This window comes from Anomaloglossus baeobatrachus, chromosome 4 (genome assembly GCF_048569485.1).
Source record: "Anomaloglossus baeobatrachus isolate aAnoBae1 chromosome 4, aAnoBae1.hap1, whole genome shotgun sequence".
Taxonomy (NCBI): domain Eukaryota; kingdom Metazoa; phylum Chordata; class Amphibia; order Anura; family Aromobatidae; genus Anomaloglossus; species Anomaloglossus baeobatrachus.
The window spans coordinates 651,377,418-651,395,917 of record NC_134356.1 but is presented as its reverse complement, the minus strand read 5'-3'; the positions used below and the strand labels follow the sequence as shown (position 1 = coordinate 651,395,917).

At 44.7% G+C, this 18,500-nt stretch overlaps 37 non-coding genes across 37 annotated transcripts; all 37 read left to right on the top strand.

Annotated features, from left to right (window-relative positions):
- Positions 1-266: 266 nt before the first annotated feature.
- On the top strand, positions 267-339 carry TRNAR-ACG (transfer RNA arginine (anticodon ACG)). Its single transcript has one exon. It is a non-coding gene; the product is annotated as a tRNA-Arg (tRNA).
- An 8-nt stretch (positions 340-347) lies between these two features.
- Positions 348-419, top strand: TRNAH-GUG (transfer RNA histidin (anticodon GUG)). The gene has a single exon. It is a non-coding gene; the product is annotated as a tRNA-His (tRNA).
- A 376-nt stretch (positions 420-795) lies between these two features.
- Positions 796-868, top strand: TRNAR-ACG (transfer RNA arginine (anticodon ACG)). Its single transcript has one exon. It is a non-coding gene; the product is annotated as a tRNA-Arg (tRNA).
- An 8-nt stretch (positions 869-876) lies between these two features.
- TRNAH-GUG (transfer RNA histidin (anticodon GUG)) lies at positions 877-948 on the top strand. Its single transcript has one exon. It is a non-coding gene; the product is annotated as a tRNA-His (tRNA).
- A 376-nt stretch (positions 949-1,324) lies between these two features.
- TRNAR-ACG (transfer RNA arginine (anticodon ACG)) lies at positions 1,325-1,397 on the top strand. Its single transcript has one exon. It is a non-coding gene; the product is annotated as a tRNA-Arg (tRNA).
- A 456-nt stretch (positions 1,398-1,853) lies between these two features.
- Positions 1,854-1,926, top strand: TRNAR-ACG (transfer RNA arginine (anticodon ACG)). Its single transcript has one exon. It is a non-coding gene; the product is annotated as a tRNA-Arg (tRNA).
- Positions 1,927-2,382: 456 nt separating this feature from the next.
- TRNAR-ACG (transfer RNA arginine (anticodon ACG)) lies at positions 2,383-2,455 on the top strand. Its single transcript has one exon. It is a non-coding gene; the product is annotated as a tRNA-Arg (tRNA).
- Positions 2,456-2,463: 8 nt separating this feature from the next.
- TRNAH-GUG (transfer RNA histidin (anticodon GUG)) lies at positions 2,464-2,535 on the top strand. Its single transcript has one exon. It is a non-coding gene; the product is annotated as a tRNA-His (tRNA).
- Positions 2,536-2,911: 376 nt separating this feature from the next.
- On the top strand, positions 2,912-2,984 carry TRNAR-ACG (transfer RNA arginine (anticodon ACG)). The gene has a single exon. It is a non-coding gene; the product is annotated as a tRNA-Arg (tRNA).
- An 8-nt stretch (positions 2,985-2,992) lies between these two features.
- On the top strand, positions 2,993-3,064 carry TRNAH-GUG (transfer RNA histidin (anticodon GUG)). Its single transcript has one exon. It is a non-coding gene; the product is annotated as a tRNA-His (tRNA).
- Positions 3,065-3,440: 376 nt separating this feature from the next.
- Positions 3,441-3,513, top strand: TRNAR-ACG (transfer RNA arginine (anticodon ACG)). The gene has a single exon. It is a non-coding gene; the product is annotated as a tRNA-Arg (tRNA).
- Positions 3,514-3,521: 8 nt separating this feature from the next.
- TRNAH-GUG (transfer RNA histidin (anticodon GUG)) lies at positions 3,522-3,593 on the top strand. Its single transcript has one exon. It is a non-coding gene; the product is annotated as a tRNA-His (tRNA).
- Positions 3,594-3,969: 376 nt separating this feature from the next.
- Positions 3,970-4,042, top strand: TRNAR-ACG (transfer RNA arginine (anticodon ACG)). The gene has a single exon. It is a non-coding gene; the product is annotated as a tRNA-Arg (tRNA).
- Positions 4,043-4,498: 456 nt separating this feature from the next.
- Positions 4,499-4,571, top strand: TRNAR-ACG (transfer RNA arginine (anticodon ACG)). Its single transcript has one exon. It is a non-coding gene; the product is annotated as a tRNA-Arg (tRNA).
- Positions 4,572-4,579: 8 nt separating this feature from the next.
- On the top strand, positions 4,580-4,651 carry TRNAH-GUG (transfer RNA histidin (anticodon GUG)). The gene has a single exon. It is a non-coding gene; the product is annotated as a tRNA-His (tRNA).
- Positions 4,652-5,027: 376 nt separating this feature from the next.
- Positions 5,028-5,100, top strand: TRNAR-ACG (transfer RNA arginine (anticodon ACG)). The gene has a single exon. It is a non-coding gene; the product is annotated as a tRNA-Arg (tRNA).
- A 456-nt stretch (positions 5,101-5,556) lies between these two features.
- TRNAR-ACG (transfer RNA arginine (anticodon ACG)) lies at positions 5,557-5,629 on the top strand. Its single transcript has one exon. It is a non-coding gene; the product is annotated as a tRNA-Arg (tRNA).
- Positions 5,630-5,637: 8 nt separating this feature from the next.
- On the top strand, positions 5,638-5,709 carry TRNAH-GUG (transfer RNA histidin (anticodon GUG)). The gene has a single exon. It is a non-coding gene; the product is annotated as a tRNA-His (tRNA).
- Positions 5,710-6,085: 376 nt separating this feature from the next.
- Positions 6,086-6,158, top strand: TRNAR-ACG (transfer RNA arginine (anticodon ACG)). Its single transcript has one exon. It is a non-coding gene; the product is annotated as a tRNA-Arg (tRNA).
- Positions 6,159-6,166: 8 nt separating this feature from the next.
- Positions 6,167-6,238, top strand: TRNAH-GUG (transfer RNA histidin (anticodon GUG)). The gene has a single exon. It is a non-coding gene; the product is annotated as a tRNA-His (tRNA).
- Positions 6,239-6,614: 376 nt separating this feature from the next.
- On the top strand, positions 6,615-6,687 carry TRNAR-ACG (transfer RNA arginine (anticodon ACG)). Its single transcript has one exon. It is a non-coding gene; the product is annotated as a tRNA-Arg (tRNA).
- An 8-nt stretch (positions 6,688-6,695) lies between these two features.
- On the top strand, positions 6,696-6,767 carry TRNAH-GUG (transfer RNA histidin (anticodon GUG)). Its single transcript has one exon. It is a non-coding gene; the product is annotated as a tRNA-His (tRNA).
- Positions 6,768-7,143: 376 nt separating this feature from the next.
- On the top strand, positions 7,144-7,216 carry TRNAR-ACG (transfer RNA arginine (anticodon ACG)). The gene has a single exon. It is a non-coding gene; the product is annotated as a tRNA-Arg (tRNA).
- Positions 7,217-7,224: 8 nt separating this feature from the next.
- On the top strand, positions 7,225-7,296 carry TRNAH-GUG (transfer RNA histidin (anticodon GUG)). Its single transcript has one exon. It is a non-coding gene; the product is annotated as a tRNA-His (tRNA).
- A 376-nt stretch (positions 7,297-7,672) lies between these two features.
- On the top strand, positions 7,673-7,745 carry TRNAR-ACG (transfer RNA arginine (anticodon ACG)). The gene has a single exon. It is a non-coding gene; the product is annotated as a tRNA-Arg (tRNA).
- Positions 7,746-7,753: 8 nt separating this feature from the next.
- On the top strand, positions 7,754-7,825 carry TRNAH-GUG (transfer RNA histidin (anticodon GUG)). The gene has a single exon. It is a non-coding gene; the product is annotated as a tRNA-His (tRNA).
- Positions 7,826-8,201: 376 nt separating this feature from the next.
- On the top strand, positions 8,202-8,274 carry TRNAR-ACG (transfer RNA arginine (anticodon ACG)). Its single transcript has one exon. It is a non-coding gene; the product is annotated as a tRNA-Arg (tRNA).
- A 6,251-nt stretch (positions 8,275-14,525) lies between these two features.
- Positions 14,526-14,598, top strand: TRNAR-ACG (transfer RNA arginine (anticodon ACG)). Its single transcript has one exon. It is a non-coding gene; the product is annotated as a tRNA-Arg (tRNA).
- A 456-nt stretch (positions 14,599-15,054) lies between these two features.
- TRNAR-ACG (transfer RNA arginine (anticodon ACG)) lies at positions 15,055-15,127 on the top strand. Its single transcript has one exon. It is a non-coding gene; the product is annotated as a tRNA-Arg (tRNA).
- Positions 15,128-15,135: 8 nt separating this feature from the next.
- Positions 15,136-15,207, top strand: TRNAH-GUG (transfer RNA histidin (anticodon GUG)). Its single transcript has one exon. It is a non-coding gene; the product is annotated as a tRNA-His (tRNA).
- A 376-nt stretch (positions 15,208-15,583) lies between these two features.
- On the top strand, positions 15,584-15,656 carry TRNAR-ACG (transfer RNA arginine (anticodon ACG)). Its single transcript has one exon. It is a non-coding gene; the product is annotated as a tRNA-Arg (tRNA).
- Positions 15,657-16,112: 456 nt separating this feature from the next.
- On the top strand, positions 16,113-16,185 carry TRNAR-ACG (transfer RNA arginine (anticodon ACG)). The gene has a single exon. It is a non-coding gene; the product is annotated as a tRNA-Arg (tRNA).
- A 456-nt stretch (positions 16,186-16,641) lies between these two features.
- TRNAR-ACG (transfer RNA arginine (anticodon ACG)) lies at positions 16,642-16,714 on the top strand. Its single transcript has one exon. It is a non-coding gene; the product is annotated as a tRNA-Arg (tRNA).
- Positions 16,715-17,170: 456 nt separating this feature from the next.
- TRNAR-ACG (transfer RNA arginine (anticodon ACG)) lies at positions 17,171-17,243 on the top strand. Its single transcript has one exon. It is a non-coding gene; the product is annotated as a tRNA-Arg (tRNA).
- Positions 17,244-17,699: 456 nt separating this feature from the next.
- On the top strand, positions 17,700-17,772 carry TRNAR-ACG (transfer RNA arginine (anticodon ACG)). The gene has a single exon. It is a non-coding gene; the product is annotated as a tRNA-Arg (tRNA).
- Positions 17,773-18,228: 456 nt separating this feature from the next.
- On the top strand, positions 18,229-18,301 carry TRNAR-ACG (transfer RNA arginine (anticodon ACG)). Its single transcript has one exon. It is a non-coding gene; the product is annotated as a tRNA-Arg (tRNA).
- An 8-nt stretch (positions 18,302-18,309) lies between these two features.
- TRNAH-GUG (transfer RNA histidin (anticodon GUG)) lies at positions 18,310-18,381 on the top strand. The gene has a single exon. It is a non-coding gene; the product is annotated as a tRNA-His (tRNA).
- Positions 18,382-18,500: the final 119 nt, after the last annotated feature.

Sequence of the window (18,500 nt, the reverse complement as noted above, 5' to 3'; positions counted from 1 at the left end):
TGGTTACTATCTGTAAAAAATGATTTTGCCTGGTCAGAAAAAGTGAGAAAAATTGAAACCTCAGACATAAATTCCAGATGATACAAATTTATTCCATCTGAAACACAAAATCGAGATTGGACAGAAATATTTGCCTATTTTTCTGATTGGATTGGTAAGAAAACAACAAAGGCACGTTTCGCAATAACCTCCTGCTGCAGCTTTTCCTTTGCTTTATCGATGTGGTGCGAAAGTAGTGGTGCGAAAGTAGAGGTGCTTCTCCAACAGGGCCAGTGGCGCAATGGATAACGCATCTGACTACGGATCAGAAGATTGTAGGTTCGACTCCTATCTGGCTCGAGAAAGTTGCCATGATCGTATAGTGGTGAGTACTCTGCGTTGTGGCCGCAGCAACCCCGGTTCGAATCCGGGTCATGGCATTTTGTGGTTTCTTCACACAGCTTTAAAGTTGGTTTTGGATACTTTGCAGCAATCAGAAAAGAGGCAAACATTTCATTTTGTGTTTGACTTGTGGTACTCTTGCTTTCGATGGTTACTATCTGTAAAAAATGATTTTGCCTGGTCAGAAAAAGTGAGAAAAATTGAAACCTCAGACATAAATTCCAGATGATACAAATTTATTCCATCTGAAACACAAAATCGAGATTGGACAGAAATATTTGCCTATTTTTCTGATTGGATTGGTAAGAAAACAACAAAGGCACGTTTCGCAATAACCTCCTGCTGCAGCTTTTCCTTTGCTTTATCGATGTGGTGCGAAAGTAGTGGTGCGAAAGTAGAGGTGCTTCTCCAACAGGGCCAGTGGCGCAATGGATAACGCATCTGACTACGGATCAGAAGATTGTAGGTTCGACTCCTATCTGGCTCGAGAAAGTTGCCATGATCGTATAGTGGTGAGTACTCTGCGTTGTGGCCGCAGCAACCCCGGTTCGAATCCGGGTCATGGCATTTTGTGGTTTCTTCACACAGCTTTAAAGTTGGTTTTGGATACTTTGCAGCAATCAGAAAAGAGGCAAACATTTCATTTTGTGTTTGACTTGTGGTACTCTTGCTTTCGATGGTTACTATCTGTAAAAAATGATTTTGCCTGGTCAGAAAAAGTGAGAAAAATTGAAACCTCAGACATAAATTCCAGATGATACAAATTTATTCCATCTGAAACACAAAATCGAGATTGGACAGAAATATTTGCCTATTTTTCTGATTGGATTGGTAAGAAAACAACAAAGGCACGTTTCGCAATAACCTCCTGCTGCAGCTTTTCCTTTGCTTTATCGATGTGGTGCGAAAGTAGTGGTGCGAAAGTAGAGGTGCTTCTCCAACAGGGCCAGTGGTGCAATGGATAACGCATCTGACTACGGATCAGAAGATTGTAGGTTCGACTCCTATCTGGCTCGAGAAAGTTGCCATTATCGTATAGTGGTGAGTACTCTGCGTTGTGGCCGCAGCAACCCCGGTTCGAATCCGGGTCATGGCATTTTGTGGTTTCTTCACACAGCTTTAAAGTTGGTTTTGGATACTTTGCAGCAATCAGAAAAGAGGCAAACATTTCATTTTGTGTTTGACTTGTGGTACTCTTGCTTTCGATGGTTACTATCTGTAAAAAATGATTTTGCCTGGTCAGAAAAAGTGAGAAAAATTGAAACCTCAGACATAAATTCCAGATGATACAAATTTATTCCATCTGAAACACAAAATCGAGATTGGACAGAAATATTTGCCTATTTTTCTGATTGGATTGGTAAGAAAACAACAAAGGCACGTTTCGCAATAACCTCCTGCTGCAGCTTTTCCTTTGCTTTATCGATGTGGTGCGAAAGTAGTGGTGCGAAAGTAGAGGTGCTTCTCCAACAGGGCCAGTGGTGCAATGGATAACGCATCTGACTACGGATCAGAAGATTGTAGGTTCGACTCCTATCTGGCTCGAGAAAGTTGCCATTATCGTATAGTGGTGAGTACTCTGCGTTGTGGCCGCAGCAACCCCGGTTCGAATCCGGGTCATGGCATTTTGTGGTTTCTTCACACAGCTTTAAAGTTGGTTTTGGATACTTTGCAGCAATCAGAAAAGAGGCAAACATTTCATTTTGTGTTTGACTTGTGGTACTCTTGCTTTCGATGGTTACTATCTGTAAAAAATGATTTTGCCTGGTCAGAAAAAGTGAGAAAAATTGAAACCTCAGACATAAATTCCAGATGATACAAATTTATTCCATCTGAAACACAAAATCGAGATTGGACAGAAATATTTGCCTATTTTTCTGATTGGATTGGTAAGAAAACAACAAAGGCACGTTTCGCAATAACCTCCTGCTGCAGCTTTTCCTTTGCTTTATCGATGTGGTGCGAAAGTAGTGGTGCGAAAGTAGAGGTGCTTCTCCAACAGGGCCAGTGGCGCAATGGATAACGCATCTGATTACGGATCAGAAGATTGTAGGTTCGACTCCTATCTGGCTCGAGAAAGTTGCCATGATCGTATAGTGGTGAGTACTCTGCGTTGTGGCCGCAGCAACCCCGGTTCGAATCCGGGTCATGGCATTTTGTGGTTTCTTCACACAGCTTTAAAGTTGGTTTTGGATACTTTGCAGCAATCAGAAAAGAGGCAAACATTTCATTTTGTGTTTGACTTGTGGTACTCTTGCTTTCGATGGTTACTATCTGTAAAAAATGATTTTGCCTGGTCAGAAAAAGTGAGAAAAATTGAAACCTCAGACATAAATTCCAGATGATACAAATTTATTCCATCTGAAACACAAAATCGAGATTGGACAGAAATATTTGCCTATTTTTCTGATTGGATTGGTAAGAAAACAACAAAGGCACGTTTCGCAATAACCTCCTGCTGCAGCTTTTCCTTTGCTTTATCGATGTGGTGCGAAAGTAGTGGTGCGAAAGTAGAGGTGCTTCTCCAACAGGGCCAGTGGCGCAATGGATAACGCATCTGACTACGGATCAGAAGATTGTAGGTTCGACTCCTATCTGGCTCGAGAAAGTTGCCATGATCGTATAGTGGTGAGTACTCTGCGTTGTGGCCGCAGCAACCCCGGTTCGAATCCGGGTCATGGCATTTTGTGGTTTCTTCACACAGCTTTAAAGTTGGTTTTGGATACTTTGCAGCAATCAGAAAAGAGGCAAACATTTCATTTTGTGTTTGACTTGTGGTACTCTTGCTTTCGATGGTTACTATCTGTAAAAAATGATTTTGCCTGGTCAGAAAAAGTGAGAAAAATTGAAACCTCAGACATAAATTCCAGATGATACAAATTTATTCCATCTGAAACACAAAATCGAGATTGGACAGAAATATTTGCCTATTTTTCTGATTGGATTGGTAAGAAAACAACAAAGGCACGTTTCGCAATAACCTCCTGCTGCAGCTTTTCCTTTGCTTTATCGATGTGGTGCGAAAGTAGTGGTGCGAAAGTAGAGGTGCTTCTCCAACAGGGCCAGTGGCGCAATGGATAACGCATCTGACTACGGATCAGAAGATTGTAGGTTCGACTCCTATCTGGCTCGAGAAAGTTGCCATGATCGTATAGCGGTGAGTACTCTGCGTTGTGGCCGCAGCAACCCCGGTTCGAATCCGGGTCATGGCATTTTGTGGCTTCTTCACACAGCTTTAAAGTTGGTTTTGGATACTTTGCAGCAATCAGAAAAGAGGCAAACATTTCATTTTGTGTTTGACTTGTGGTACTCTTGCTTTCGATGGTTACTATCTGTAAAAAATGATTTTGCCTGGTCAGAAAAAGTGAGAAAAATTGAAACCTCAGACATAAATTCCAGATGATACAAATTTATTCCATCTGAAACACAAAATCGAGATTGGACAGAAATATTTGCCTATTTTTCTGATTGGATTGGTAAGAAAACAACAAAGGCACGTTTCGCAATAACCTCCTGCTGCAGCTTTTCCTTTGCTTTATCGATGTGGTGCGAAAGTAGTGGTGCGAAAGTAGAGGTGCTTCTCCAACAGGGCCAGTGGCGCAATGGATAACGCATCTGACTACGGATCAGAAGATTGTAGGTTCGACTCCTATCTGGCTCGAGAAAGTTGCCATGATCGTATAGTGGTGAGTACTCTGCTTTGTGGCCGCAGCAACCCCGGTTCGAATCCGGGTCATGGCATTTTGTGGTTTCTTCACACAGCTTTAAAGTTGGTTTTGGATACTTTGCAGCAATCAGAAAAGAGGCAAACATTTCATTTTGTGTTTGACTTGTGGTACTCTTGCTTTCGATGGTTACTATCTGTAAAAAATGATTTTGCCTGGTCAGAAAAAGTGAGAAAAATTGAAACCTCAGACATAAATTCCAGATGATACAAATTTATTCCATCTGAAACACAAAATCGAGATTGGACAGAAATATTTGCCTATTTTTCTGATTGGATTGGTAAGAAAACAACAAAGGCACGTTTCGCAATAACCTCCTGCTGCAGCTTTTCCTTTGCTTTATCGATGTGGTGCGAAAGTAGTGGTGCGAAAGTAGAGGTGCTTCTCCAACAGGGCCAGTGGCGCAATGGATAACGCATCTGACTACGGATCAGAAGATTGTAGGTTCGACTCCTATCTGGCTCGAGAAAGTTGCCATGATCGTATAGTGGTGAGTACTCTGCGTTGTGGCCGCAGCAACCCCGGTTCGAATCCGGGTCATGGCATTTTGTGGTTTCTTCACACAGCTTTAAAGTTGGTTTTGGATACTTTGCAGCAATCAGAAAAGAGGCAAACATTTCATTTTGTGTTTGACTTGTGGTACTCTTGCTTTCGATGGTTACTATCTGTAAAAAATGATTTTGCCTGGTCAGAAAAAGTGAGAAAAATTGAAACCTCAGACATAAATTCCAGATGATACAAATTTATTCCATCTGAAACACAAAATCGAGATTGGACAGAAATATTTGCCTATTTTTCTGATTGGATTGGTAAGAAAACAACAAAGGCACGTTTCGCAATAACCTCCTGCTGCAGCTTTTCCTTTGCTTTATCGATGTGGTGCGAAAGTAGTGGTGCGAAAGTAGAGGTGCTTCTCCAACAGGGCCAGTGGCGCAATGGATAACGCATCTGACTACGGATCAGAAGATTGTAGGTTCGACTCCTATCTGGCTCGAGAAAGTTTCCATGATCGTATAGTGGTGAGTACTCTGCGTTGTGGCCGCAGCAACCCCGGTTCGAATCCGGGTCATGGCATTTTGTGGTTTCTTCACACAGCTTTAAAGTTGGTTTTGGATACTTTGCAGCAATCAGAAAAGAGGCAAACATTTCATTTTGTGTTTGACTTGTGGTACTCTTGCTTTCGATGGTTACTATCTGTAAAAAATGATTTTGCCTGGTCAGAAAAAGTGAGAAAAATTGAAACCTCAGACATAAATTCCAGATGATACAAATTTATTCCATCTGAAACACAAAATCGAGATTGGACAGAAATATTTGCCTATTTTTCTGATTGGATTGGTAAGAAAACAACAAAGGCACGTTTCGCAATAACCTCCTGCTGCAGCTTTTCCTTTGCTTTATCGATGTGGTGCGAAAGTAGTGGTGCGAAAGTAGAGGTGATTCTCCAACAGGGCCAGTGGCGCAATGGATAACGCATCTGACTACGGATCAGAAGATTGTAGGTTCGACTCCTCTCTGGCTCGAGAAAGTTGCCATGATCGTATAGTGGTGAGTACTCTGCGTTGTGGCCGCAGCAACCCCGGTTCGAATCCGGGTCATGGCATTTTGTGGTTTCTTCACACAGCTTTAAAGTTGGTTTTGGATACTTTGCAGCAATCAGAAAAGAGGCAAACATTTCATTTTGTGTTTGACTTGTGGTACTCTTGCTTTCGATGGTTACTATCTGTAAAAAATGATTTTGCCTGGTCAGAAAAAGTGAGAAAAATTGAAACCTCAGACATAAATTCCAGATGATACAAATTTATTCCATCTGAAACACAAAATCGAGATTGGACAGAAATATTTGCCTATTTTTCTGATTGGATTGGTAAGAAAACAACAAAGGCACGTTTCGCAATAACCTCCTGCTGCAGCTTTTCCTTTGCTTTATCGATGTGGTGCGAAAGTAGTGGTGCGAAAGTAGAGGTGCTTCTCCAACAGGGCCAGTGGCGCAATGGATAACGCATCTGACTACGGATCAGAAGATTGTAGGTTCGACTCCTCTCTGGCTCGAGAAAGTTGCCATGATCGTATAGTGGTGAGTACTCTGCGTTGTGGCCGCAGCAACCCCGGTTCGAATCCGGGTCATGGCATTTTGTGGTTTCTTCACACAGCTTTAAAGTTGGTTTTGGATACTTTGCAGCAATCAGAAAAGAGGCAAACATTTCATTTTGTGTTTGACTTGTGGTACTCTTGCTTTCGATGGTTACTATCTGTAAAAAATGATTTTGCCTGGTCAGAAAAAGTGAGAAAAATTGAAACCTCAGACATAAATTCCAGATGATACAAATTTATTCCATCTGAAACACAAAATCGAGATTGGACAGAAATATTTGCCTATTTTTCTGATTGGATTGGTAAGAAAACAACAAAGGCACGTTTCGCAATAACCTCCTGCTGCAGCTTTTCCTTTGCTTTATCGATGTGGTGCGAAAGTAGTGGTGCGAAAGTAGAGGTGCTTCTCCAACAGGGCCAGTGGCGCAATGGATAACGCATCTGACTACGGATCAGAAGATTGTAGGTTCGACTCCTATCTGGCTCGAGAAAGTTGCCATGATCGTATAGTGGTGAGTACTCTGCGTTGTGGCCGCAGCAACCCCGGTTCGAATCCGGGTCATGGCATTTTGTGGTTTCTTCACACAGCTTTAAAGTTGGTTTTGGATACTTTGCAGCAATCAGAAAAGAGGCAAACATTTCATTTTGTGTTTGACTTGTGGTACTCTTGCTTTCGATGGTTACTATCTGTAAAAAATGATTTTGCCTGGTCAGAAAAAGTGAGAAAAATTGAAACCTCAGACATAAATTCCAGATGATACAAATTTATTCCATCTGAAACACAAAATCGAGATTGGACAGAAATATTTGCCTATTTTTCTGATTGGATTGGTAAGAAAACAACAAAGGCACGTTTCGCAATAACCTCCTGCTGCAGCTTTTCCTTTGCTTTATCGATGTGGTGCGAAAGTAGTGGTGCGAAAGTAGAGGTGCTTCTCCAACAGGGCCAGTGGCGCAATGGATAACGCATCTGACTACGGATCAGAAGATTGTAGGTTCGACTCCTATCTGGCTCGAGAAAGTTGCCATGATCGTATAGTGGTGAGTACTCTGCGTTGTGGCCGCAGCAACCCCGGTTCGAATCCGGGTCATGGCATTTTGTGGTTTCTTCACACAGCTTTAAAGTTGGTTTTGGATACTTTGCAGCAATCAGAAAAGAGGCAAACATTTCATTTTGTGTTTGACTTGTGGTACTCTTGCTTTCGATGGTTACTATCTGTAAAAAATGATTTTGCCTGGTCAGAAAAAGTGAGAAAAATTGAAACCTCAGACATAAATTCCAGATGATACAAATTTATTCCATCTGAAACACAAAATCGAGATTGGACAGAAATATTTGCCTATTTTTCTGATTGGATTGGTAAGAAAACAACAAAGGCACGTTTCGCAATAACCTCCTGCTGCAGCTTTTCCTTTGCTTTATCGATGTGGTGCGAAAGTAGTGGTGCGAAAGTAGAGGTGCTTCTCCAACAGGGCCAGTGGCGCAATGGATAACGCATCTGACTACGGATCAGAAGATTGTAGGTTCGACTCCTATCTGGCTCGAGAAAGTTGCCATGATCGTATAGTGGTGAGTACTCTGCGTTGTGGCCGCAGCAACCCCGGTTCGAATCCGGGTCATGGCATTTTGTGGTTTCTTCACACAGCTTTAAAGTTGGTTTTGGATACTTTGCAGCAATCAGAAAAGAGGCAAACATTTCATTTTGTGTTTGACTTGTGGTACTCTTGCTTTCGATGGTTACTATCTGTAAAAAATGATTTTGCCTGGTGAGAAAAAGTGAGAAAAATTGAAACCTCAGAAATAAATTCCAGATGATACAAATTTATTCCATCTGAAACACAAAATCGAGATTGGACAGAAATATTTGCCTATTTTTCTGATTGGATTGGTAAGAAAACAACAAAGGCACGTTTCGCAATAACCTCCTGCTGCAGCTTTTCCTTTGCTTTATCGATGTGGTGCGAAAGTAGTGGTGCGAAAGTAGAGGTGCTTCTCCAACAGGGCGAGTGGCGCAATGGATAACGCATCTGACTACGGATCAGAAGATTGTAGGTTCGACTCCTATCTGGCTCGAGAAAGTTGCCATGATCGTATAGTGGTGAGTAGTGATGAGCGAGCATGCTTGTCACTACTCGGTACTCGCACGAGTATCACTGTACTCGGGCTGCTCGGCGGGGACCGAGTAATCTCGCGATACTCGTGCTTTACTCGTGGTCTTCATTTCTGCATGTTGGCGCTCTTTTGAGAGCCAGCCCTCATGCAGGGATTGGCTGGCAGACCACTGCAATGCCACAGCCCTGTTAGTTGTGGAATTGCAGTGATTGGCCGGCCTGCACAGCGTCACCGAGCCTTTATATCGGCCGGCGCGCTGTGCTCTGCTCACAGCTATTCTGACAGTGAGTGTAGGGAGAGTGTCGCTGATTCAGGGAAAGCTTTGCGGCCCTTTATAGCTTTTTCAGTTGCAGGGCTGCAAACAGTGTGACCAAAAGTCCTTCTCAGGACTATTCTAGTTGTATACAGGCAGGCAGGGTATAGCCAGGTCGGAGTACAGTAGCAGAGTCCTTCTCAGGACTATTGTTGCTATATACAGGCAGGGTATAGCCAGGTCTGAATACAGGCTAGTGACCAAAAGAGTCCTTGTCAGGACTATTGTAGCAGTATACAGGCAGGCAGGCAGGCAGGGTAGTGGTGACCGTATACCAGCCTTCATATCTGGGGCTGGTGTACACAGTGTAAAACAGTCCAGATAGTGTCTGACTTGTCTGTACTGTAATTGTCGCTCCCCAAAAAAACCTGTTAGTAGGTTATTATTGCGTCCGTGCTTGGTTTTTAAAACCGCACGTGTGTGCCTGTTGGTGGCAGCGTACAGGTGCACTGGTGTGCGTTTACCAAACTATTATATAACGCACAAGTGTAGTGTATAATACACGTCAGTCAGCAGTGGCTGATAGTGTCAGAGTTCTTAATTTTTGCTCCTAAAACCTGTGTTAGGTTATTATTGCGTCCGTGCTTGGTTTTTAAAACCGCACGTGTGTGCCTGTTGGTGGCAGCGTACAGGTGCACTGGTGTGCAATTTCCAGAAACTTTGATATAACGCACAAGTAGTGAATATACACGTCAGCAGTGCACAGCATTGCAAAATGCGCAAGGGCATTGGCAAGGAACAAGGAAGTGGACGTGATGGTGGTGCAGGCAGAGGCCGAGGTCGTGGGCAAGCTCTAATTTCGCCACAACAAAGGGCCACATCTAGTCGCTCGCACGTCCTGTCCCAAATTCTTGGGGACCGCAGCAGTACACCGCTCTTGAACCAAGACCAGTGTCAACAGGTTGTTAGTTGGATAGCGGATAATGCTTCCAGTCAGATTGGCACCACCACAAACACTCTGTCTTCCACACGGTCAAGTGTCAGTAGCCGTGATACTGCACCGCACATTTCTGAACCTGATCCTCCTTCCTACCACCAGGCTGAGTACACGTCCTCCTCGGACATTAATGATCCCACACTTGGACACTCGGAAGAGCTGTTCACGTTTCCATTCACACATTCTGGCCTCTCGCCAGCTCATATTGAAGTGGGTCATGAGGAGATCGTCTGTACAGATAGCCAAATATTTGAGCAGCCACGTTCTCACGAAGTTGGCAACGTGTCTCAACAAGTGGTGGACGATGATGAGACACAATTGTCAGCAAGTCAGGAGGAGGAGCAGGGTGCGGAAGAGGAAGACGACGTGGTGGATGATCCAGTAACTGACCCAACCTGGCAGGAGGATATGCAGAGCGAGGACAGCAGTGCACAGGGGGAGGGAGGCGTAGCATCACAACAGGCAGTAAGAAGCAGGGTGGTGGTCCCAGGCAGAAGTCAGGCAACCGTTCCCCGTAACAACACGACGACACAAGGTGCCTGTACAAATGTTAGGTCTTCACGAGTCTGGCAGTTTTTTAAGTTGGATCCAGATGATTCAAAAAAGGCCATTTGCAACACCTGCCGTGCCAGCATCAGCAGGGGTACCAAAACTAGCAGCCTGACCACCACCAGCATGATCAGGCACATGTCAGCCAAGCACCCGACTTTGTGGGAAGTACAACAGAGTCGAGGAGCAGTGCTTGCTGATGTCACTGCTACGTCTTCGCTGGTTGTGCATGCGAGCCAATCCTCTGTCCATGCTGCCTGCGAACAAGCCTCCTCCACTCCTGCACCTGCAGTTGCCTACGCAGAAAGAACACCATCATCAAGCACGTCCTTGTCCCAGCGCAGCGTTCAGTTATCCATTCAGCAAACCTTTGAACGCAGGCGCAAATACACTGCCAACACCCCACATGCCACAGTTCTAAATGCTAACATTTCGCGACTGCTTGCGCTGGAAATATTGCCTTTTAGGCTGGTGGAGACAGAAGCATTCCGTGACCTGATGGCGGCAGCTGTCCCACGTTACTCGGTCCCCAGCCGCCACTATTTCTCCCGGTGTGCCGTCCCCGCGTTGCATAACCACGTGTCACAAAACATCACACGTGCCCTGAACAACGCTGTTTCACCCAAAGTCCACCTAACCACAGACACGTGGACAAGTGCTTGTGGGCAAGGCCGCTACATCTCGTTGACGGCACACTGGGTTAATATTGTGGAAGCTGGGACCCAGTCTGAGCGAGGGACGGAACACGTCCTTCCCACACCAAGGTTTGCAGGCCCTACCTCAGTCAGTGTTTCACCCACACTCTACAGCTCCGGAATGTCATGCTCTTCAGCCTCCTCCTCCTCCTGCGCATCCTCATCCACTGTGCCCTCCACACCAGTCACAAGCTGGAAGCACTGCAGCACTGCCTCGGCGAAGCGGCAACAGGCTGTGCTGAAGCTAATCTGCATAGGTGACAAACCCCACAATGCAGAAGAGCTGTGGACAGCTCTGAAACAGCAGGCAGATCACTGGCTCACACCTCTGAACCTAAAGCCAGGAAAGGTCGTTTGTGACAATGGCCGGAACCTGGTGGCGGCTTTGAGGCGAGGCCAGCTGACACATGTTCCATGCGTGGCCCATGTGCTCAACCTCGTGGTTCAGCGGTTTATAAAGTCATACCCAGAGCTGTCTGATCTGCTGGTAAAAGTTCGCCGCCTGTCTGCACATTTTCGAAAGTCACCTACTGCTTCAGCCGGCCTTGCCGGCTTTCAGCGCCGTTTGCATCTTCCGGCTCACAGACTGGTGTGTGATGTCCCCACGCGTTGGAATTCAACTCTGCACATGTTGGTCAGGATATGTGAGCAGAAGAGGGCAGTTGTTGAGTACCTGCATCACCTAAGCCGTCGGGAAATGGGTCAAACTCCACACATAACACCTGAGGAGTGGAGATGGATGTCAGACCTATGTACCATCCTCCAAAACTTTGAGGACTCCACCAAGATGGTGAGTGGTGATGACGCCATTATTAGCGTCACCATACCGCTACTCTGCCTTCTAAAACGGTCCCTTTTGAAAAACAAACATGATGCATTGCAGGCGGAGCGCGATGAGTTGCAGCAAGAAACAGTAGTGGGTGTGGGTGATAACACACAGCCCAGCCTCGTCTCATCACAACGTGCAGTGGAGGACTATGACGAGGAGGAGGATGAAGACATGGAGCAACTCTCCGGCCAAATTGAGGATATGACATGCACACCAGTCATATCCTCGATTCAGCGTGGCTGGCCAGAGGACAGGGTAGATGAGGAGGAGGAGGAGGAGGAGGAGGAGGAGGACAGCATGTTCAGTCATCTTGTTGGTCAGGCTACTGAAGTCCTGGCTGTTAAGAGTCTGGCGCACATGGCTGACTTTATGGTAAGCTGCCTGTCTCGTGACCCTCGCGTTAAGAACATCTTGGCCGACAATCATTACTGGTTGGTAACACTGTTAGACCCACGCTACAAGGAGAACTTTTTGTCTCTTATTCCCGTGGATGAGAGGTCAACCAAAATGCAGCAGTTTCGGAAGGCCATACTCACGGAAGTAGGCAAAGCATTCCCCTCACAAAACGCTAGCGGCATAGGTCAGGAATCAGTGGACAACCGAGGCGTACAGCCGAGAGAGGCACAAGTCCAATCCGCCAGAGGTAGGGGAACAGTCTTTAAGATGTGGGACAGTTTTCTCAGCCCCTCACGTACCACAGCCCCTGAGGTGCGGGGTAGTGCCACAAGAAATCCTAAGTTTGCCCAGATGCTGAAGGAGTACCTTGCAGATCGAACAACTGTACTCCGACATTCCTCTGTGCCTTACAATTATTGGGTATCCAAGCTGGACACGTGGCATGAATTGGCTCTCTACGCCTTGGAAGTCCTGGCCTGCCCTGCTGCTAGCGTTTTGTCAGAGCGTGTTTTTAGTGCCGCAGGTGGAATCATTACAGATAAACGCACCCGCCTGTCAACTGAAAATGCTGACAGGCTGACTCTGATAAAGATGAACAAGGGTTGGATTGGGCCAGACTTCACCACACCACCAGCAAATGAGAGCGGAATTTAAAGTTTGCCATGTACCTCCACTCACCCATGGGTACACTTCTCGACTTTGGATAATCGCTGGACTGCTCCTCCTTCTCCTCATGCGCCATCATGATGACCGTTACAATAGTTAGGTCTTTGTTTCAGGTATACCCCCAGTGGTAAATTTTTTCACCCATTCTTTGCAGAATGGACATTACAACGACAGGAGACCCGCTCCTTTGCAATGGGAACAATGTTTTGAGGCCCTCATGCACGTCTCTACCCAGGGACAACGTGTAGCCTCCCAATTTTTGGCTGCCCTGCCTAAGGGCTATACTGAAATACACCCACTTCCTTAAAATGGACACTTAATGTTTTGAGGCCCTCATGCACGTCTCTACCCAGGGACAATGTGGAGCCTCCCAATTTTTGGCTGCCCTGGCAAAGGGCTATACTGAAATAGACCCACTTCCTTACAATGGGCACTTCAGGTTTAAAGGCCATCATGCACGTCTCTATCCAGGGACAATGTGGAGCCTCCCAATTTTTGGCTGCCCTGCCTAAGGGCTATACTGAAATACACCCACTTCCTTAAAATGGACACTTAATGTTTTGAGGCCCTCATGCACGTCTCTACCCAGGGACAATGTGGAGCCTCCCAATTTTTGGCTGCCCTGGCAAAGGGCTATACTGAAATAGACCCACTTCCTTACAATGGGCACTTCAGGTTTAAAGGCCATCATGCACGTCTCTACCCAGGGACAATGTGGAGCCTCCCAATTTTTGGCTGCCCTGCCTAAGGGCTATACTATAATACACCCACTTCCTGACAATGGACACTTAATGTTTTGAGGCCCTCATGCACGTCTGTATGCAGGGGCATTGGTGAACCTCACAATTTAGGACTGCCCTGGCAAAGGAAAATACTACAAAGACTCACTTCCTCAAAATGGGCACATTAGACTCAAGAGGCCTTCATGTACGTCTCTTCTCAGGGACATCGGAGTGCCACACAATGTTTTCACGTAAAATCTTTCATGTATTGATCTCAAAAAGTAACATACACCAGATCTATCTCACTATTGGGTATGTGCCCTTAACATTTCCGCCATGAAAAATCATTTTGGGGTCATTTTGGAAGGTTTTCTGGTGAGTCCGTAAAAATGGCGTAAAACGCGGACAAAATTGTTCACAGCTGTGACTTTTGAGTGATAAATGCTTCAAGGGGTCTTCCCCATGCTGTTGCCATGTCATTTGAGCACTCTTCTGAGACTTTTGTGACATTTTTAGGGTTTCTCCATGCTGCCGGGAGGTCATTTCACAAAAATACTCGGGTCTCCCATAGGATAACATTGGGCTCGTTGCTCGGGCCGAGTACACGAGTATCTTGGGAGGCTCGGCCCGAGCTTCGAGCACCCGAGCTTTTTAGTACTCGCTCATCACTAGTGGTGAGTACTCTGCGTTGTGGCCGCAGCAACCCCGGTTCGAATCCGGGTCATGGCATTTTGTGGTTTCTTCACACAGCTTTAAAGTTGGTTTTGGATACTTTGCAGCAATCAGAAAAGAGGCAAACATTTAATTTTGTGTTTGACTTGTGGTACTCTTGCTTTCGATGGTTACTATCTGTAAAAAATGATTTTGCCTGGTCAGAAAAAGTGAGAAAAATTGAAACCTCAGACATAAATTTCAGATGATACAAATTTATTCCATCTGAAACACAAAATCGAGATTGGACAGAAATATTTGCCTATTTTTCTGATTGGATTGGTAAGAAAACAACAAAGGCACGTTTCGCAATAACCTCCTGCTGCAGCTTTTCCTTTGCTTTATCGATGTGGTGCGAAAGTAGTGGTGCGAAAGTAGAGGTGCTTCTCCAACAGGGCCAGTGGCGCAATGGATAACGCATCTGACTACGGATCAGAAGATTGTAGGTTCGACTCCTATCTGGCTCGAGAAAGTTGCCATGATCGTATAGTGGTGAGTACTCTGCGTTGTGGCCGCAGCAACCCCGCTTCGAATCCGGGTCATGGCATTTTGTGGTTTCTTCACACAGCTTTAAAGTTGGTTTTGGATACTTTGCAGCAATCAGAAAAGAGGCAAACATTTCATTTTGTGTTTGACTTGTGGTACTCTTGCTTTCGATGGTTACTATCTGTAAAAAATGATTTTGCCTGGTCAGAAAAAGTGAGAAAAATTGAAACCTCAGACATAAATTCCAGATGATACAAATTTATTCCATCTGAAACACAAAATCGAGATTGGACAGAAATATTTGCCTATTTTTCTGATTGGATTGGTAAGAAAACAACAAAGGCACGTTTCGCAATAACCTCCTGCTGCAGCATTTCCTTTGCTTTATCGATGTGGTGCGAAAGTAGTGGTGCGAAAGTAGAGGTGCTTCTCCAACAGGGCCAGTGGCGCAATGGATAACGCATCTGACTACGGATCAGAAGATTGTAGGTTCAACTCCTATCTGGCTCGAGAAAGTTGCCATGATCGTATAGTGGTGAGTACTCTGCGTTGTGGCCGCAGCAACCCCGGTTCGAATCCGGGTCATGGCATTTTGTGGTTTCTTCACACAGCTTTAAAGTTGGTTTTGGATACTTTGCAGCAATCAGAAAAGAGGCAAACATTTCATTTTGTGTTTGACTTGTGGTACTCTTGCTTTCGATGGTTACTATCTGTAAAAAATGATTTTGCCTGGTCAGAAAAAGTGAGAAAAATTGAAACCTCAGACATAAATTCCAGATGATACAAATTTATTCCATCTGAAACACAAAATCGAGATTGGACAGAAATATTTGCCTATTTTTCTGATTGGATTGGTAAGAAAACAACAAAGGCACGTTTTGCAATAACCTCCTGCTGCAGCTTTTCCTTTGCTTTATCGATGTGGTGCGAAAGTAGTGGTGCGAAAGTAGAGGTGCTTCTCCAACAGGGCCAGTGGCGCAATGGATAACGCATCTGACTACGGATCAGAAGATTGTAGGTTCGACTCCTATCTGGCTCGAGAAAGTTGCCATGATCGTATAGTGGTGAGTACTCTGCGTTGTGGCCGCAGCAACCCCGGTTTGAATCCGGGTCATGGTATTTTGTGGTTTCTTCACACAGCTTTAAAGTTGGTTTTGGATACTTTGCAGCAATCAGAAAAGAGGCAAACATTTCATTTTGTGTTTGACTTGTGGTACTCTTGCTTTCGATGGTTACTATCTGTAAAAAATGATTTTGCCTGGTCAGAAAAAGTGAGAAAAATTGAAACCTCAGACATAAATTCCAGATGATACAAATTTATTCCATCTGAAACACAAAATCGAGATTGGACAGAAATATTTGCCTATTTTTCTGATTGGATTGGTAAGAAAACAACAACGGCACGTTTCGCAATAACCTCCTGCTGCAGCTTTTCCTTTGCTTTATCGATGTGGTGCGAAAGTAGTGGTGCGAAAGTAGAGGTGCTTCTCCAACAGGGCTAGTGGCGCAATTGATAACGCATCTGACTACGGATCAGAAGATTGTAGGTTCGACTCCTATCTGGCTCGAGAAAGTTGCCATGATCGTATAGTGGTGAGTACTCTGCGATGTGGCCGCAGCAACCCCGGTTCGAATCCGGGTCATGGCATTTTGTGGTTTCTTCACACAGCTTTAAAGTTGGTTTTGGATACTTTGCAGCAATCAGAAAAGAGGCAAACATTTCATTTTGTGTTTGACTTGTGGTACTCTTGCTTTCGATGGTTACTATCTGTAAAAAATGATTTTGCCTGGTCAGAAAAAGTGAGAAAAATTGAAACCTCAGACATAAATTCCAGATGATACAAATTTATTCCATCTGAAACACAAAATCGAGATTGGACAGAAATATTTGCCTATTTTTCTGATTGGATTGGTAAGAAAACAACAAAGGCACGTTTCGCAATAACCTCCTGCTGCAGCTTTTCCTTTGCTTTATCGATGTGGTGCGAAAGTAGTGGTGCGAAAGTAGAGGTGCTTCTCCAACAGGGCCAGTGGCGCAATGGATAACGCATCTGACTACGGATCAGAAGATTGTAGGTTCGACTCCTATCTGGCTCGAGAAAGTTGCCATGATCGTATAGTGGTGAGTACTCTGCGTTGTGGCCGCAGCAACCCCGGTTTGAATCCGGGTCATGGTATTTTGTGGTTTCTTCACACAGCTTTAAAGTTGGTTTTGGATACTTTGCAGCAATCAGAAAAGAGGCAAACATTTCATTTTGTGTTTGACTTGTGGTACTCTTGCTTTCGATGGTTACTATCTGTAAAAAATGATTTTGCCTGGTCAGAAAAAGTGAGAAAAATTGAAACCTCAGACATAAATTCCAGATGATACAAATTTATTCCATCTGAAACACAAAATCGAGATTGGACAGAAATATTTGCCTATTTTTCTGATTGGATTGGTAAGAAAACAACAACGGCACGTTTCGCAATAACCTCCTGCTGCAGCTTTTCCTTTGCTTTATCGATGTGGTGCGAAAGTAGTGGTGCGAAAGTAGAGGTGCTTCTCCAACAGGGCTAGTGGCGCAATGGATAACGCATCTGACTACGGATCAGAAGATTGTAGGTTCGACTCCTATCTGGCTCGAGAAAGTTGCCATGATCGTATAGTGGTGAGTACTCTGCGATGTGGCCGCAGCAACCCCGGTTCGAATCCGGGTCATGGCATTTTGTGGTTTCTTCACACAGCTTTAAAGTTGGTTTTGGATACTTTGCAGCAATCAGAAAAGAGGCAAACATTTCATTTTGTGTTTGACTTGTGGTACTCTTGCTTTCGATGGTTACTATCTGTAAAAAATGATTTTGCCTGGTCAGAAAAAGTGAGAAAAATTGAAACCTCAGACATAAATTCCAGATGATACAAATTTATTCCATCTGAAACACAAAATCGAGATTGGACAGAAATATTTGCCTATTTTTCTGATTGGATTGGTAAGAAAACAACAAAGGCACGTTTCGCAATAACCTCCTGCTGCAGCTTTTCCTTTGCTTTATCGATGTGGTGCGAAAGTAGTGGTGCGAAAGTAGAGGTGCTTCTCCAACAGGGCCAGTGGCGCAATGGATAACGCATCTGACTACGGATCAGAAGATTGTAGGTTCGACTCCTATCTGGCTCGAGAAAGTTGCCATGATCGTATAGTGGTGAGTACTCTGCGTTGTGGCCGCAGCAACCCCGCTTCGAATCCGGGTCTAGGCATTTTGTGGTTTCTTCACACAGCTTTAAAGTTGGTTTTGGATACTTTGCAGCAATCAGAAAAGAGGCAAACATTTCATCTTGTGTTTGACTTGTGGTACTCTTGCTTTCGATGGTTACTATCTGTAAAAAATGATTTTGCCTGGTCAGAAAAAGTGAGAAAAATTGAAACCTCAGACCTAAATTCCAGATGATACAAATTTATTCCATCTGAAACACAAAATCGAGATTGGACAGAAATATTTGCCTATTTTTCTGATTGGATTGGTAAGAAAACAACAAAGGCACGTTTCGCAATAACCTCCTGCTGCAGCTTTTCCTTTGCTTTATCGATGTGGTGCGAAAGTAGTGGTGCGAAAGTAGAGGTGCTTCTCCAACAGGGCCAGTGGCGCAATGGATAACGCATCTGACTACGGATCAGAAGATTGTAGGTTCGACTCCTATCTGGCTCGAGAAAGTTGCCATGATCGTATAGTGGTGAGTACTCTGCGTTGTGGCCGCAGCAACCCCGGTTCGAATCCGGGTCATGGCATTTTGTGGTTTCTTCACACAGCTTTAAAGTTGGTTTTGGATACTTTGCAGCAATCAGAAAAGAGGCAAACATTTCATTTTGTGTTTGACTTGTGGTACTCTTGCTTTCGATGGTTACTA